The sequence below is a fragment of the Dromaius novaehollandiae genome, chromosome W, assembly GCF_036370855.1.
Source record: "Dromaius novaehollandiae isolate bDroNov1 chromosome W, bDroNov1.hap1, whole genome shotgun sequence".
Classification (NCBI taxonomy): domain Eukaryota; kingdom Metazoa; phylum Chordata; class Aves; order Casuariiformes; family Dromaiidae; genus Dromaius; species Dromaius novaehollandiae.
This window is the reverse complement of record NC_088130.1, coordinates 37,207,959-37,223,424: the sequence shown is the minus strand read 5'-3', so window position 1 is coordinate 37,223,424 and position 15,466 is coordinate 37,207,959.

The following is a 15,466-nucleotide window of genomic DNA, read 5'->3' as shown; positions in this document are numbered from 1 at the left end:
TTGACATCTAATTTTCCTCCTTGTCTTTCTGCTCCTAGCTTCAAGCCAGCCATGAGATCCAGTGTATCCCTTGTTCCTTTGTGTGTCTACTTTCACTACCTTTCTTTCATATTCTTCGTTTTTTGTGCCGAATCTCTTAACTATTACTGTTTGTTGTTGGCAAACCACACTTTAAGTGAGATTTGAGAAGAGTCTGGAAGTCTTCTAAAGCCTGTGATGCAAACATCAATAATGTACATGTCAGTGGGGAACAAAAGAAAAGCCAAGAAAACCTATACAGAGACAGAAGAGTGGTTTGATTAGAGGGAAAGCAAGGGATTTCAGTACGTGAAGCGCTGAGAAAATACATATGCCAATCCAAATTGGAGAATGTGTAGAGAAATTTGCTAACTTTTCTTATTTTTTTAGTGAGCAAGTTCTTTTCATCTCTGTTCTTTTTTCTCCCCAACCTATTCTTTATGTCATCAAGAAGAAAGTTTGTACTTATACCACATTTAAGCACTTTAAGCATTTTATATTCCGGTATTTCGAAATATTTGACAACTGAGTGGTTTTAGTTCCACCAACAATCTTGATGGTGAAGGAAGTGTACTTTTTTTTTTAAAAAAACAGAGTATCAGAGGCAAAGAGAGGCTGCATGATGCCAAACAGTAAGTCTGTGATGAAGCTGGAATCGCATATAATGTGTAGCTCTGACCTACTAATTCTTATGAATTAAAAAAAAGTTTTGATTCCTTTCTGCCAAGTTTATTAGAGGTAGGCATCTTGATTTCTGTTTTAAGAAAAAAAGAAAAAAGAACCTTAAACAGGATCATACAAAGGTTTAGAAGCAAGCTCATTCATTGCCAAAACTGGAGCAGTCTGCTCTGCATGTTCAGCATATACAGGCATTCCAGAAAGGTACAAATTGGTACAAACTCTCTGTGTAATGGCTACCTGGAGAGTCCTACTATTTCACATTTTCATTCTTCTATACTTGATCTCTGAAGAATGATGTCAGCTTTTCTGGATGCAGCTTTATTGCCTTTATGTCCAGGATTTGCAAAACTGCTTCTGTACCCCAGACTGGTTCCCCTCTGCCCAATCCTGCTTATCTAGTTCTCCTCCTTCCTTTCTTGTATATTCACAGGCAGAACCAAGATTAAATTTAACATAATAACACTGCGTATTTACATAGATAAAGATTATCAAGGCCCATTTCGTTGCTGAAGATGGCATCAACAATTTGCTATTGTTGTTTTTGCAGTCTTACAGCAGGTGCATTTTTTTTCCTTTGTGAATTTGTTTCTAAATCCACTTACCACTGCCGCCCTGATCAAAACATTCTTTGGGTTCAGTCATTTTCTCCACAGAATACACTGTCCCCCTTACCTCTGTTTTGTGTGCTGTTTTCTTCCACTTCATCCAAAGTGTGTCTGTTTACTGACCTTCCCATATCCTATTGTCTTCCTGGCTTTTCCTGGCTTTGCTCTTTATTTTTTAAGGTCTCTGCACAACTGTGTTTGGATCTATCATTGCTTAGCCTGTGTTCCTAGGTTCCCTTACTTTTTTCCAGATCTTTATGTCCTTGGAGGTTTCTTCAGGGCCCCCCACAATGTATTGGCTAATTCTATATGTCAAAACCTCATTTCTCACTTCTCCTAGTTTCTTCAACAGACACGCATCTCTTCCAATCCAACTGCTATCAGTCAAAAGTTTTCTTTGCCACACTATAGTATAAGATAGGAAATGAGAAAAGGATCCAGGTAAGAAAGTCAAATAACATGTAGTTGGGCTAATAGGAAACAAGAACGATTCCAATAAATTATGCATGTTTGCTATTGTAAGGTTTTCTCCTCCTGCCCTGTTTTACCTTGCTGTTTTAATTTGGTGACATATAAGATTTGACCATAAAGTCCTCCTGGCAAGGATAGCATCTTTTATTTTTATTTATTTATTTTTAAATGCACCTAGCACATCATGTAAATAATCACATTGTAAAAGCATATACAAAACTTTGAAAAATCCAAAGGGATGATGAATAATGTAAAGCATTAGATATACATAAAATAAATGTAAATAATGTTTATTTTTGCTCCTAATCTTGAATTGGGTGTAAAATCTCATCTGTTAAAATCTGCTTTCTTTACCTTTAAAGCTATCAGTAAATATCATTGTGTTCTAATAGTTTTCATTGTTTTTGGACTTTTCAAAAATCTTTTTGTAATAGAATTTAGCAGAGTTTTTTCATGATACAAATCAGATTTAACAAATTTTGATTTCAGAAAAAACCACTGAAATATTAGTCAGTAAAAATTACTTTTTACTAGTTTATCCATATCATTTATTCTTAAAAAGGCTATTATTGTGAGCATTGGAACAATAAATTGGTAGGGACCAAACTGAATTAGAAGGGACTGCATATTTTCTCCTTGCCTATTTCCGCTCTTTTTTTGTAGATCATGTTGCAGTCCGTTAGCATAGCTAGCAATGGTGATGTGCAAACGATAATCAAGAGTTTAGGTTTGATCTGAGATACCATAGACTCATGGACCTATGGTGATGAGGAACACTTTGTTAACTTGCAAACTGGTGGATTGAGCCATTCCGTATTTGCATTGTTGGGACCCACCATGGCAGTGAGAGCATCTGGTGCCTTTCAGAAGGCCTTTGTTTCAGTTTTGAACAGAGATGCATCCTCAGTGTTTTTGTCCTTAGGGTATGATAAAGGCCAAAAAAAGAAGAAACTGGAAGAAAAATTGCAAAGACTATCAAATACAAAGACTCAAAGTTAGTTGCAGAATTCCTTAGGTGACACATGACTGGAGTTTGGGACAGTATTTTAGCAGGTACCACTGTATGCTTGCCCTAATCTGACAGTCTTTAGGCATTAGCTGTTGGCTGTTGTCTTTATTGATTCCTCCAGGAATCAGCACAATTCTAACTATTCGCTGTCATCAGAGATGAATACTAGGCTAAAGAGATCTTTGATCTGACCTAGTATGATGATCTAATAGAGAGACTGTTTCAGTGAAAAGTGAATAAAAATAATAACATTATTGGTTAAGTGACAACTTATATTCCTTTTAGGAATATAAATATTATTATTAGAGAAGGGGAGATATTATTCAATATGCTTTGGTTTAGAGTTTAATCCACCAAACATAATAGATGTTCAAGTATCTGACACTAAAGATGATAGTGCTGTGGTGAGAGGTGGCTCTGAAGTGGATCCTCCTTCTAGAGATGACAACAAAACATGTCTTCCTAGGATCTCTTCGTAGAAATCCAAATGTAATACCATATGGAAGGCAGGGGTGGCCATTTCTGTGTGTATTGTGTTTGTATATGTATGTTTCAGAAAATACTGCCAACAAACCCGAGGAAGAAGGGAGAGAAGTGAGGAACGGGGGAATCTGAGGCAACCATCCATGATTTTGTGAGGGTGAATCCTTTTGGGGGGGAAGGAAGAGTGGGAGGAGATTACATTATGCTATCCTAAATGAATGCTGTGTTTCATTCTGCCTTGATAGTATTTCCTTTCACAGACTCTGCATTGCTTGGTGAAGTTTCCCAGGTTTCAGTTAGATGCATTTATTCATTTTATGAGGAGCAAAGACTTAAGCTTTCATTGCTGTTAACAACATCAAGCTGAAAGATACATAATGTATTTAGCCCAAAATCTACTAGAACTCTAAGCTGCTGCTTTTTTGCTCCACAAAACTCAAATAAAAGTTTTACCCAACTCTTAAATGACCATTCAAAATTATGTATTTCAAAGCAAACTGTGGTACCTGAAAGACTCAGGATTTTAAAGGAATGTGGATAGAGTTTAAAATTAACAGGAAAAATGTGTGTAACATCCGTGGTTGTGTTTTGCGGTGTGTGTTCTGTAAAACTCAGATTACCATTTTCCCGAAGTTGCTGTAATAAAATGATCTTCAATTTCAGTGGAAAGCCATGGCTCAGCTAATACATCCCAAGATTATTGGTTAAGTGACAAGTTATATTCCTTTTAGGAATTATCAATATTATTAGAGAAAGGGAGATATTCAATATGCTTCGTTTACAGTTTAATCTACTAAACAGATAGATGTTCAAGTACCTGAAAATGGAAATGGAAAGATACCAAAAGGCAGCCTTTTGGCTGCCCAAATGGATGTGGAAAGATTTAGGTACTAAGGTTTTAGTACAAATACCTATATTCAGTGTAGCTGCAATTCTGGATTGGCATTGAATTGCCAAGGAAAGGAAATTGTAAACATTTTAAGGCATGTACAGTGTCTTTGCATATCTGTAGTTAACGTGCTACAAACAGTAAGGTTGGTATTTAGTATCTGACTTTCTTACAAACTTCTGGGAGAAAGTTTGAGTGCAAATGACAGCCTTAAATTTTAATTTTTAGCATTTTTTTCTATATGCCTGCACAATAACTTGCACCCCTACTCTGAAGTATATGTTTATGAAGTAATTCATACTTAGAGAGTAACCCAGAAGGCCTGAGTACTCCTAATAAGCTTTGTGTATTGGTATGCATCATATTACACCAAACATCCAAATCTTTCGGCTGTTACAACTGAAACACACATTCTGCTTAGACTATTTTTGTTTAAAAGGTTTATGGGGCTTTCATTTTCCTTCCCTCCTCCCGTTCCTTTTCTCATTTATACTCTGTGCTTGAGGCTTCTTAAGGCAAGATATGAGAATAATCTGCTCAGTTCTAATTAATTTCAATGGGAACTGTGCAGCTAAATCCCCTAGTTTGAAAATATCAACCAGTTTTCCACCTGCACAGACATTTCTGTGTAGTTAAAGAGACTTAATTTGTCTTTGCCCTAACCTCACACCCACTCTGTACTTATGTCACTGACTCCATACGGCAAAGAGCAATAAAAAACAGGCCCAAAGGGAACTGAAGAGATTAAGAGTTTTGTGGGTAGAGTAGATGTTTTTGCAGTTTATGCATCTTATCTACTTGTGATTGTACTGCTTGATTTCTTTTTTTCTATAGTACTTCCAGTCTAGAAATTATTAGCAGGAAATAAACACCTTGTTTTTTGACATGTTTTTACAATGGAAGAAAGGTCAGAGTAGATTGTAATTCAGTTAGATATTTTTAAAATAAACAAAACAAGAGAAACAGTGTGATCCAGTTATTATAGAGGAATGCCAGTATGTTTTGTAAAATATTTCAGTTACATTTTGTGGTCATATTTGCTTTGCTTTAAAAAATTTTTTTCCTTATTTTCTTTTGTGGAAAAAATTATGCTTTTCCTCCACAGTCGCCTGCTCAAAAAACCTTGGTGCCTATTAGAACCATAAGCAACAAAATATAAGTGAGCCTAACAGTGACTTCTTGTTGTTTGGCTTTGCTTTAGTTCTGTCAGTTAATCTGATATTATAGTAGGAATCGTAATCTCTTAGAAGTGTCTGTGCGATCATTTAGTAGCTACCATGCTTGGAAAGTATAAATTGCAAACTGGTTGCTGTTGAATAGATTTGAAATGTGGATTTATGGAGGCTTATGAAGGTTCTCTCTACTCACTTCCTTTTTCCTCCCCTAATCTCCCTCGCTCCCTTAACAAGACCCGAATGTATGTTGTGCTCTGAGTCACGCAATGCGGCCCGACGTGACTCAGACGTGCTGCTGCTGGGCCATTCCTTCCTGCTACTGGGCCGTCCTGTAGGCGCATAAGCCCTGCTGCCTGCCAAACTCTAGCTTTTAAAATCCTTGCCTACCTTGCCTTTGTTTCAAGCCTGAAAAGAAACTAGTACAGTTCTGATTCTTACTTCTACCACATGCAGTCCAAGAGAGAAAGGCCATCAGTCATAGAAAGTAAATTCCCCAAATATCTCACAGTCTTTGGAAGACTCTTTGTCCGGGTGGCAGTTGCAGGGAATGCTTTGTTTCAGCTTGGTAGATGTCTTTGCTGTGTCATTTCTGGTATAAACCACTGTGGCATCTTGAAACTACCTCTCTGAGAAGAGGCTTACAGCTTGGAGCTAAGATTGTAATTTTCTCATCTGATGAATGGATTCAGTTTTTTCCTTGTATGGGGAAAAATTTCAAAAGTGTCTGAGCAATGTAGAAGCCTAAGTCCCATTGAATGTCACGTGGAATAAAATTATCAAAAGCTCTTTTATTCTTAGAGCTTTTGCTTGTCAGAGACACAATCTGCCATGGCTGTCACAAATCATCTCTTCTAAACCCATTTTCACTTCTAATTTCCTAATAGAAAAAACGAGTAACTTTAAAGTATTAGAGCAACAGAATATAAGGCATTTCATTTAAAACAGGGGTAAGATGGGTAGGAAATAACAGGTTTTTCTAGGTTGATCACATACAACTATTCAGCTCTTATACTTTAAAAGATATTCTTTTGGACCATTTGACCTTTTTGTTATGCAGATATTCTTGCAAGAGTACAGTGGCAAATTGAATTTGCCTTGACGCTCCTGCTCCATTCTGGGCAAATGACACAAAATCCATACTGTGCCCATTAATGTCAGACTAACACATACTTGTTGCTGCAGGTTTTACTGTTATTGCTATTCCCTCAGCTCTCCTTTGCACCCCAAGGTACGTGCCTAAAAATATGTTCACTTTATGACTCATAAGATATATTCGGCCTACACACAGATACAAGTAAACAAGCAGAAAAGAAAATGGTGGCTGAAATGGCCTGCAGCACTGTGTTCGTAAGAACAGCCTGCTAATGACCTGTGTCTGCACCTTTGTAACCTCTTGAGGTGCTGAATACTTTCAGCTCTTCCTTAAGAACACAGATGAAGAGTCAGTGTTGCAAACACATGTGTGTCTGTCAAACCGCTCGCAGATTCCGGAGCCTTCGTGTACCTCGTCACCCCCCTGCTGCAGAGTCCGCTTAGGAGCGGCCTTCGCTTTCAGAGGCATCGGTAGCTGTAGTTCGGATATTTTCAGAACAAACTTCCCAGCTTTACAGTGAAAAAATAAACTGCATGCTTACTGATTACATAATATAATGAATTTCTGCTTATCAGCTCAGTCTCCTAATATGAGCAAATGCTTTAAATCTGTTGTTTATTGTTCCATTTTCTTAACGCTATCTCCAATTTTTGTAGATTTGGGGAAAAGTCAGTTTGTTCTGAAGCTACGTTGAAAGAGATGGCTTGTCTCTATGTTATCAGAAAGCGATATAAAATATAGGAAACATTTTAGAAGGGGTTAGAAGAGAATTCCTAATACTCCAGGAAGCATTGTGCAATCTGATTTCTTACCCGTGCAGCGGAGAGCTTTGAAACAAGAATACTACAGTATTTCCTTAATAATTCAGTAGTTTTTTTTTATGCAATAAATAATTTTACCTTGGTAGAGGAAGGTAATGTGTGACATGATGATCTGGCGTGGATGACATTGTGTGTTCACCATGATAGGGAGATAACAGAACTGCTTTTCAGTATGGCTAAAATGGTGGATCATGTACGCTTGTATGCACTAAATTGCTAAATGCGTGCATTCAAATAAGATAAAGCTAATGGACATAAGATTACGTAAGCATCTGATTCACGTTATGTGCAAGTCTGATTTCTGCACACAAACTCGCTGAGCTTTTGATATTATATTTTTAATGCAGGAAGCAAATATATGGGTGTCTCTAACACCAGTCCTTATATACAGTCCCTAAAATTTCGATGGTATGTAAGCATACTGGTTTGGTTTTTTTTTTTTTTTTTTTTTTTTTTTGGTTAGCATCAAGTCTATCAGGGCAAGAGTTTCCTTGAACTTTCTATGCCAAAAAAAATCCCGGAATCGGTTTATAAGCAATTAATTTAGGAGCTTTTATGAAGTATGTATAAATAAACTCTGAATATTAAGAGTAGGTCTTAACATGGCTTTGTTTAAGCCAGACATATTGGGCAAACACACTCATATTGCCATAAGACAGAAGTGGAGAAAGAATTTTGGGAATATAAGACTCACCAAACCTCAACACTCTTTTGCTGGGCAGGAGTGGACAGAAACACGTTGAGTTTGATCTTCATTTCTCACTGATCTGACAGCAGAGATGCAAATGAAATCATTACAACTCCAGATCACATTATAAGCCTGATGAGATGTTTTAACATATATAGCAATGCATATTGTACATCTGGAATAAAAATTTAGTCTTTCATCTACAACAAGGATAAAATTTTCTAATATTTGTGGATTTGCTCAAAAACAAAAAACAAAAAATGAGACATGTGGGAGAGCGCTATGCTAGTGCATGCATATAGCATTTCCCTGTTGATCAGGTGGGTGTAAACCCAGTGGACAAAGGGTGAGCTTTTTTTTTTTCAGAGCTTGTTTGTGCTTGGTGCTTACTAATATACCATGGCTAGTATGTGACAAAATTGGCAGATTTTGGATAAAGTATGGGGAAACATGCAGAAAACTCAAATTTGCCATTTTCTTCACTGCAATACTTAAGAGTGTATAACAAAAGTGGCAGGCTGTCTGAGATTTTATGGTATGTGGAGGCAGATTTTAGAGCAACCAATGTAAAAAAAAAATAAATAAAAATAAAAAAGGCATTCTCTTCAGGATTAGGAGGCATCAGGTTTAAAAGAGGGAAAAGTGTTTTTCTCATGTAATTAAGCCATACAGCTCATTTTCTCATATAATGGAGAGGAAAGTTATAAATATGTTCTGAAATGTGTTAGATACAGCCCTGGAAGCAGCCATTAAACATGAAGCTCTGGATATGAAAATGTGAGGAAATCCTGAAACGGGTAATTGCCAGAAGCCGGAAGGCTCTCTGACAATACCAGAGCGCGTGCACCACTCTGTTCCTTTGTCCTCTTTCCCTAAGCATCTCGTCACTGTAGGAGATAGCATACTGGCTAGCCGGACCCGCTATGACCGTTTTGATGCTCTGCTGTGTTATATAAAACTGCAAATGGGACATGAGCCATACGGCGGGCGAGGCCAGCAGCTGTGGAGCAGCTCAGCCTACTGGGAGAATTCCGTTCTTCTGGGTCCACATCAAAGTCCCTTGTGAAAGACTTTACAGGTACTTTTACAAGTGATCATGATTTGACCCTTATTAATATCTGTTGGTAGCCATTGGTTTGTTCGACATACGCTCTACCTTTGGAAATATTTCAGGCCAGACGGCTGCAAACTTGGACCTGGTTTTGTTTTAAACACACTGATAACTGCTTTTCTCCAGGGAATAACAGAGCAGAATGTATATTCTGCCAACAAGCTCATGGATTTTCTTACAAATCCTAGCAGTCTCTCCTTTCCTGGAAAAAATTGGCTCTCTGCTACCAAAAGCATGCCATGCTTTGACAAAATTTTATTTGTCTGTACATAGGATAACAAACTGAGCAAAAACCCAGTGTTTTGCCTGTGATAAACTAATTTAAATGATTGTTATGCTAATATATCAAGTAATATTATTGTAAATTCTGAACTTTCATTTTTGGAAGTAGGTACATCTCATTTATTTTCTTTTTCCTCTTTCTCTCCCTTATTTGCAGGCTCCCTTCTCAGAATGCCTACTTTGAAAAGTGAAATTTTTTTTCTGCCTATTTCAGGATAACTGTTGCTTTCTGCAATTTTTTTTTTTTTTTTAGATAGTATCATTTTTCTTCTACTCTATTTTCTATATGCTATTTTTCTATTACACTATATAATAACATTTTGAGGAGCCACTTGACAACCCAACTTAATCTGTCTGCAGAATAGCCTCTCTGATAAAGAAACATCTGATGTCGAAACAATAACCACTGTGATTGACAGGGTCAGTTTCCACTCAGTTTAGGTTTTGTTTCCCAAATAACAGAGTATATTTTATTTTTATGGTATCTATTCAAGTAAGCCTTGTTACCTTGTAGTATAGCAGGACAGGTGACATTTTTGTTTCTTTTGTCCTTCTGAATTTGACAGTTTTCTTTACAGTATGTAATTGTTCTCTGATAAGTACTTTGGACCTGGAACAGTGCGTGTCATCATGTAACTACTAGGTATAGTAACTAATTTTTTCTTGTCATTATTTTTCTACTTGCACTTGTCCATTAGTTTGAAGATGATTATCTGCTCATGCCTATAGTAAAGCCAAGACCTTGCTACTTTTTCCTTCCTATGGTTCTGTCATTATCCATCTTGGCCCAGAAATAAATATAACTAGAACTAGGCTGCACTAGATTATTAGTGCATAAGCCTTTCCACCTCTGAGGCCCAATTTCATGTACAGGTGACAATTAAAAATAATTTTTCCTCTTGCCCCGTTTGTCCACAAAATGAAAGCCACTGCAGCACCCAACACCGCTGTCTGTCTTTGCTCAGTAGAGGCACAGGAGTGGACTAACCAAAGTGCTGCATGGGTCAGGAATGAAGTGCCTTACCTGAGGTTTGCAGAGAGTCTTCACTATGAGCGTCAGGTGGTGCACTATGGTTTTCCATGCAGATAAACACAAAATTCGCTCTCTAACTGAAAAATGGTGCTGTTGGAAGTAGAAGAGTTCACGTTCCATAACATTCATTGTGTGTCTAGAAAGCTTGAAAGCACTTAGTCCTTTTTAGTTTGTTTTTAAAGTGTCCTTGTTGCGTTATGTTATGTTATTACTAATCTGGAAGCCAACGATCCCTCAGTAACAGGAGAACAAGACAAAACATCTATTGCAAATCTGCTGCTGTTCTTGCAGCTGAGGGGTGATAACTGTTCCACAGCCAGCAAGTAGGTGTAGAGGAAACATTTATTTGCAGTTTCATTGTGTTCTTGCTGATTCTTTTATTGTAAGAAATAATCAGGCAGCAGGCTGAAATGAACAAAAATGGAAGTACTTTTTCATACAACTCCTGACTGTGTTGTGAAACTCATTGCCATGGGATACTGTGGAGGCAAAAGGGATGAATAGGTTAAATTTAGTTAGATTCATAAATGATAAGTCCACTCGTGGCTACTAACTATGAATGGGATGCAAACCATAGCCAGGAAGACCATAAATTTCTAACTGCTGGGAGTTGCAGTGGTGTACCAGGATGCATGTCTCCTTGCATGTCTTATTTTATGTACACTTATGTACACTAGGCTAGTGCTACTGTATTGCGTGGACCTCTGGTCTGACCTATGATGGCAACTCTTTTCTTTTTATGCCTTCTGAGATTTATTTTTTTAATCAAAGTTGTTGCGAACAGTTGTATAAAATAAAACTTCTGATAGTTCCCAGGAAATGTGAAGTCTGTCTAAAGGAATGAATTTGGCATGAAGAAAGTTCATTCAGAGCCGTTAAAAGTTTATGGCTATAATAAACATAAATACAACAGTGATAGGATCATTTTCTGTTGTTCTTGCTGATTTTTGCTCTCCTAAAGCCCTAAGGTATTTACATAGTTTATTTGATTTGTTTGTTTTCTGCTTATACCTCTTGTCAGTGTCACAAGCCCTGCATGCCTTCTCCAGAAAACAGCAATTTGAGGCTAGAGAAGGTTGTCAAACAACTGGGTAAAATGGCTCCAGTCTTAGTATACCAGTTCTCATTTGATGTTTATTCCCCTTTGTACCTCTCAACATCTATTTTTGCACTCTAAATAGATTAGAATAAAAATAAAAACAAATAATTTAAAAAATGATCTCGTTAAAGGTATGCTAGATATGTGGTAGGCAGCTTGTCTCTTCTCAGATTTACCTATGCTAATTTTACTTTCTCTTCTAATAGTCACTGACTCATGCCAGTTTCCTCAAAAATATCATTGCCAGATTGGCTAAGAGACCTTATTACTTCAGTTTTTAAAATGATACAAAGTAAAGTGATACAATCTCAGAATTGTTCAGCCAGTTACCTGTTTAAGCTCTGGTTTTGAATGACCTACAATGTATAATGTTATCAATTCATTGCACTTAATTTTGCTCCTCATTTGATTATAAGCTTAAAGTAGAGTTATAAGAGTCTATATTAGCCGATTTAAGAAAGCCAGTTTACTAGTTCCAAAATTACTACTTTTATCCAATACAAATTAATTTCCTCTCTTCCTCAGTGTAGTTGATTTAAAGTTCTTGGATTGCTTGCCAGTTTATGCAGTCTTCTATTCTTTTAAAGGAAAATTTACAGTACAAAGGGCTCTTTAAAAGCTAGCAGAAATGTTAGAAATACTAAAACAGACCAGATTCCCTTCTCAAGAAAGGATGTGTCTTCTATCAAAGTAGAAGGATCAGATAGTCTTAAGAACACGAGCTGTCTTAGGCAATCCTTATGAAAATCCCTGGGGGCTTTTGAATTGCTTGTTTTAGGCTTTTTGGGCCAGCAAAGATTAGAAGATAGTGATATTTTCGTCTTGCGAGAACCATTATAAATACAGAGTAACTGAGAAGTTAATCAAGTCGTTTTTGGCTTTACCTTAATAAAACTGAAGGGAGTATAGATCTTGTTTGAGATTTGTATGTGGTGATGTGTGCTATGTAATTACTTTTAAACATTATTATTATATTTACCATTATATTATTGTTACTTTTATTAGTAATAATATCGCAGGTTGGTTGTATTACAAATAGACAAAGATCATATGAAAGCAATACATCATATAATCTTTTCAGTAGCATTATGAAGGATATGAGGAGGGCAAGGTTTTATTTATCAAGGTCAAGGATGATGTTTCAGTAATCAGGACATAAGTTGAAGGGGGGTTTAGCTGTGAAGATGAATAGGTAAGACAGTGTATTAGTGATATACAGGAAGAATCAGCATACTTAGCTATAGTCTAGAAATGAAGCTTTAGAAAGAGGATCTAGTAAAAAATGATACTGAAATCATCAGTATGAGTATCAGAGAAGTTTGTGGTGGTTTCCACAGTCACTGAGAAGGGAATGAATGATAAGGATAATGCTGACAATCTGAATTCAGGCACAAATAATGTGTTTGTTTTTTTTTTTAATAAATAAACTGGGATTGAGGCCTGGATCTAAAGTTACAGACTTCAAATATTTGAGAATAAAATAAATTTATTAGCTCAGAGTTTGCAATAAATCATAAACAGAATCCAGGAAAACCTGACATTTTGATTCTTCAGAAATTTTAATAATTTAGTATTATAATTTAGTATTATTATTATAGTATATTAGTATATTTAGTATTTAGTATAATAATTTAGTATTAATAATTTACTATTTGTGTCCATCTTATGTTGGTAAATTGCTGGACATTCAGAGGGTGGAAAGAACAGGAGTTCTGTTTTGACCATGTTTACTTTAAGCTGAGAGCTGGGCATCCAAAAGGAGGTAGATTCCAGCTGGACATATACTTTCTGAACCCCTGTTGAATTCCTTTGTCCTCGACAATATCCCATGGCAGGGAATGGAGCTCTTCAATTGTGTGATTTGAGTACTTCCTTTCATTTGGAAGCAGCTCTACCTGCTTCTCTGAATGCCTGTTGGTTCCAAGGTTGAAATACCTTAGTAATTATTTTCTAAACACCTTATGTAAGGGTAAGGCGGGGGCAATGCCTGGGCTCCCGGCAGGGACAGATACACAAACACAAGGCTCACTATGGTCAATATTGAGCGTTTATTACCTCTGCGTCTGAGGGGGGTTCCCCAGTGATTTCCCGATTGAGGTGATCATGGAGAGTCCTTGGCACCGCTGAGCATTGGTCCATGGCAAGGAACACCAGAGGGGCACTAAATGCGGTTTCTATGTGCCATACACATGCACAGTAAGCTTATTGAGCTCATTGCTAATCTCGATTCAAAGCCCAGGTGTAGCGCCACGCTGGCACAGGCTCAGCCCCGTGACTACGGGTCAACATGCCCTGTTGATGCTCCTTTTCCCAAGGGACGGTCTGGTTAGCTTCCATCTCCTCGACATTCTTCCGCCTTTTCCCGTGCACTTTACCTCTAAACTCCCTTAGTGATTGTCTAGACCTTTGTCATATCCTCTCCCTCTTGTTATCTGTTTTTTCAATAGATTCCTTCTCTGTTTTGTCTTTCCTCACAGAGAACTGGCCTCTTCATCAGATCATTCACGTGTCCAATTGTATAAGAGAACCCTACCTCGCTCTATCATACTCTTCAGAGCTGGAGTGGCTAGATTTGAACCAATATTCAAAATGTGGGCTTTTTCAGGACGTAGTGACATAGTTATGTTTCCCATTTGGTTCTCAGTTCCATTCTTAATGACTTTGAACATTACATTTACCTTTTTGAGTGCTATCATTTGAGTGTAGCATTTTCAGAGATTTCTTTCCTGAGTAGTAATAACTTCTTTAGAGCCAAGTAATATATATGTTTGTGAGGATTACCTTTTTCCCATGTGATGAGTCACAGAAATAAGAGAGGGCAAAAAAGATCATGTCATTGAAGGCATTAAAGATATTTATTGTGTGAAGAAGAATAAGGATGGCAGAAAAAGGTCATTAAAGACTAAAAAAGCTCTTACCAAGGTGTAAGTCAGATTGAGCCTATCAAAGGTAGATTCAGGGAAGATTAACTTCATCACACAATGAATGTAAAGACCTCATTAAATTACCTTAGAAGAGAAACTGAGAAAAGAGAGAGCATCAGTTGTCAGATGAAGTAAAGAGAACGGGGTTCTGTTATTTATTTAAATGCAGAAACTAGAACATATTTGTAAATTGTATCATCCTCATTGAATTACTGTACTATGTATTGCCTCTCCATTGGATACAGCTGAGTTCACGATTGTGATTTACAAGTCCTTGTATGGAGCTAGTCCTCATACCAGCAAGGACGTTTCTCTTCCCAACCACAGTGTTCCATTACAGTGCTCCATTCTGGCAGTAAACTTGCCTGGCGACAGAGGACTCTCATTACTGCTGGAGCCCAGAAACTTCAAAACTGTCATATCCAAACTGTCTGGAACCCAATGATGGGGGAAAGCAAAAATAATAATAATAACACCCCCCCCCCCCCCCGCTGTTTCTGCTATATTCAGCCTGCTTTATGCTGAAACATTCTTATAAATAACACATTGTACCCGTTTCAACGTTTTTTCACCTTATGGCCAATAATCTGTTCATTGAAAATAATTCTAAAATATACTTTGCTGATGGGGAAGATAGACCTGGTTGCCCTTGTTACTTTTGTGAGAGCTTCAGCTGTAGTGATGAAAAATAATATAAGTATCTAGAAAGGTGGCTACATCATTATCGATCCAGTATATTACGCAATGGGATTTCATCCCTATGCTTCCATATCTCCAGAACATAGCTATGTCAGAAATGCTAGAATACCATTAGTTAATTAACAAATTTATAAGACTACTTTTACCCCATTTCAGTACTGAAAGCGTGAGTTGCCTGATTAACTGGAGATAGGGCACTGAATCCTTTCTAATATGGGATAGATACCCTGAAGAAAATCACTATTTATTGCAGCAATTATCATTTTCTGCTGGTGTGTTTTAAAACTGATCTGAAATACTTTAGTTCTGAAGTTAAGCAATTTGTACTAAGAGGTGCAATCTGTATGTATAGCTACTATGGATGCTAGATAAGCAGACTGGCAGG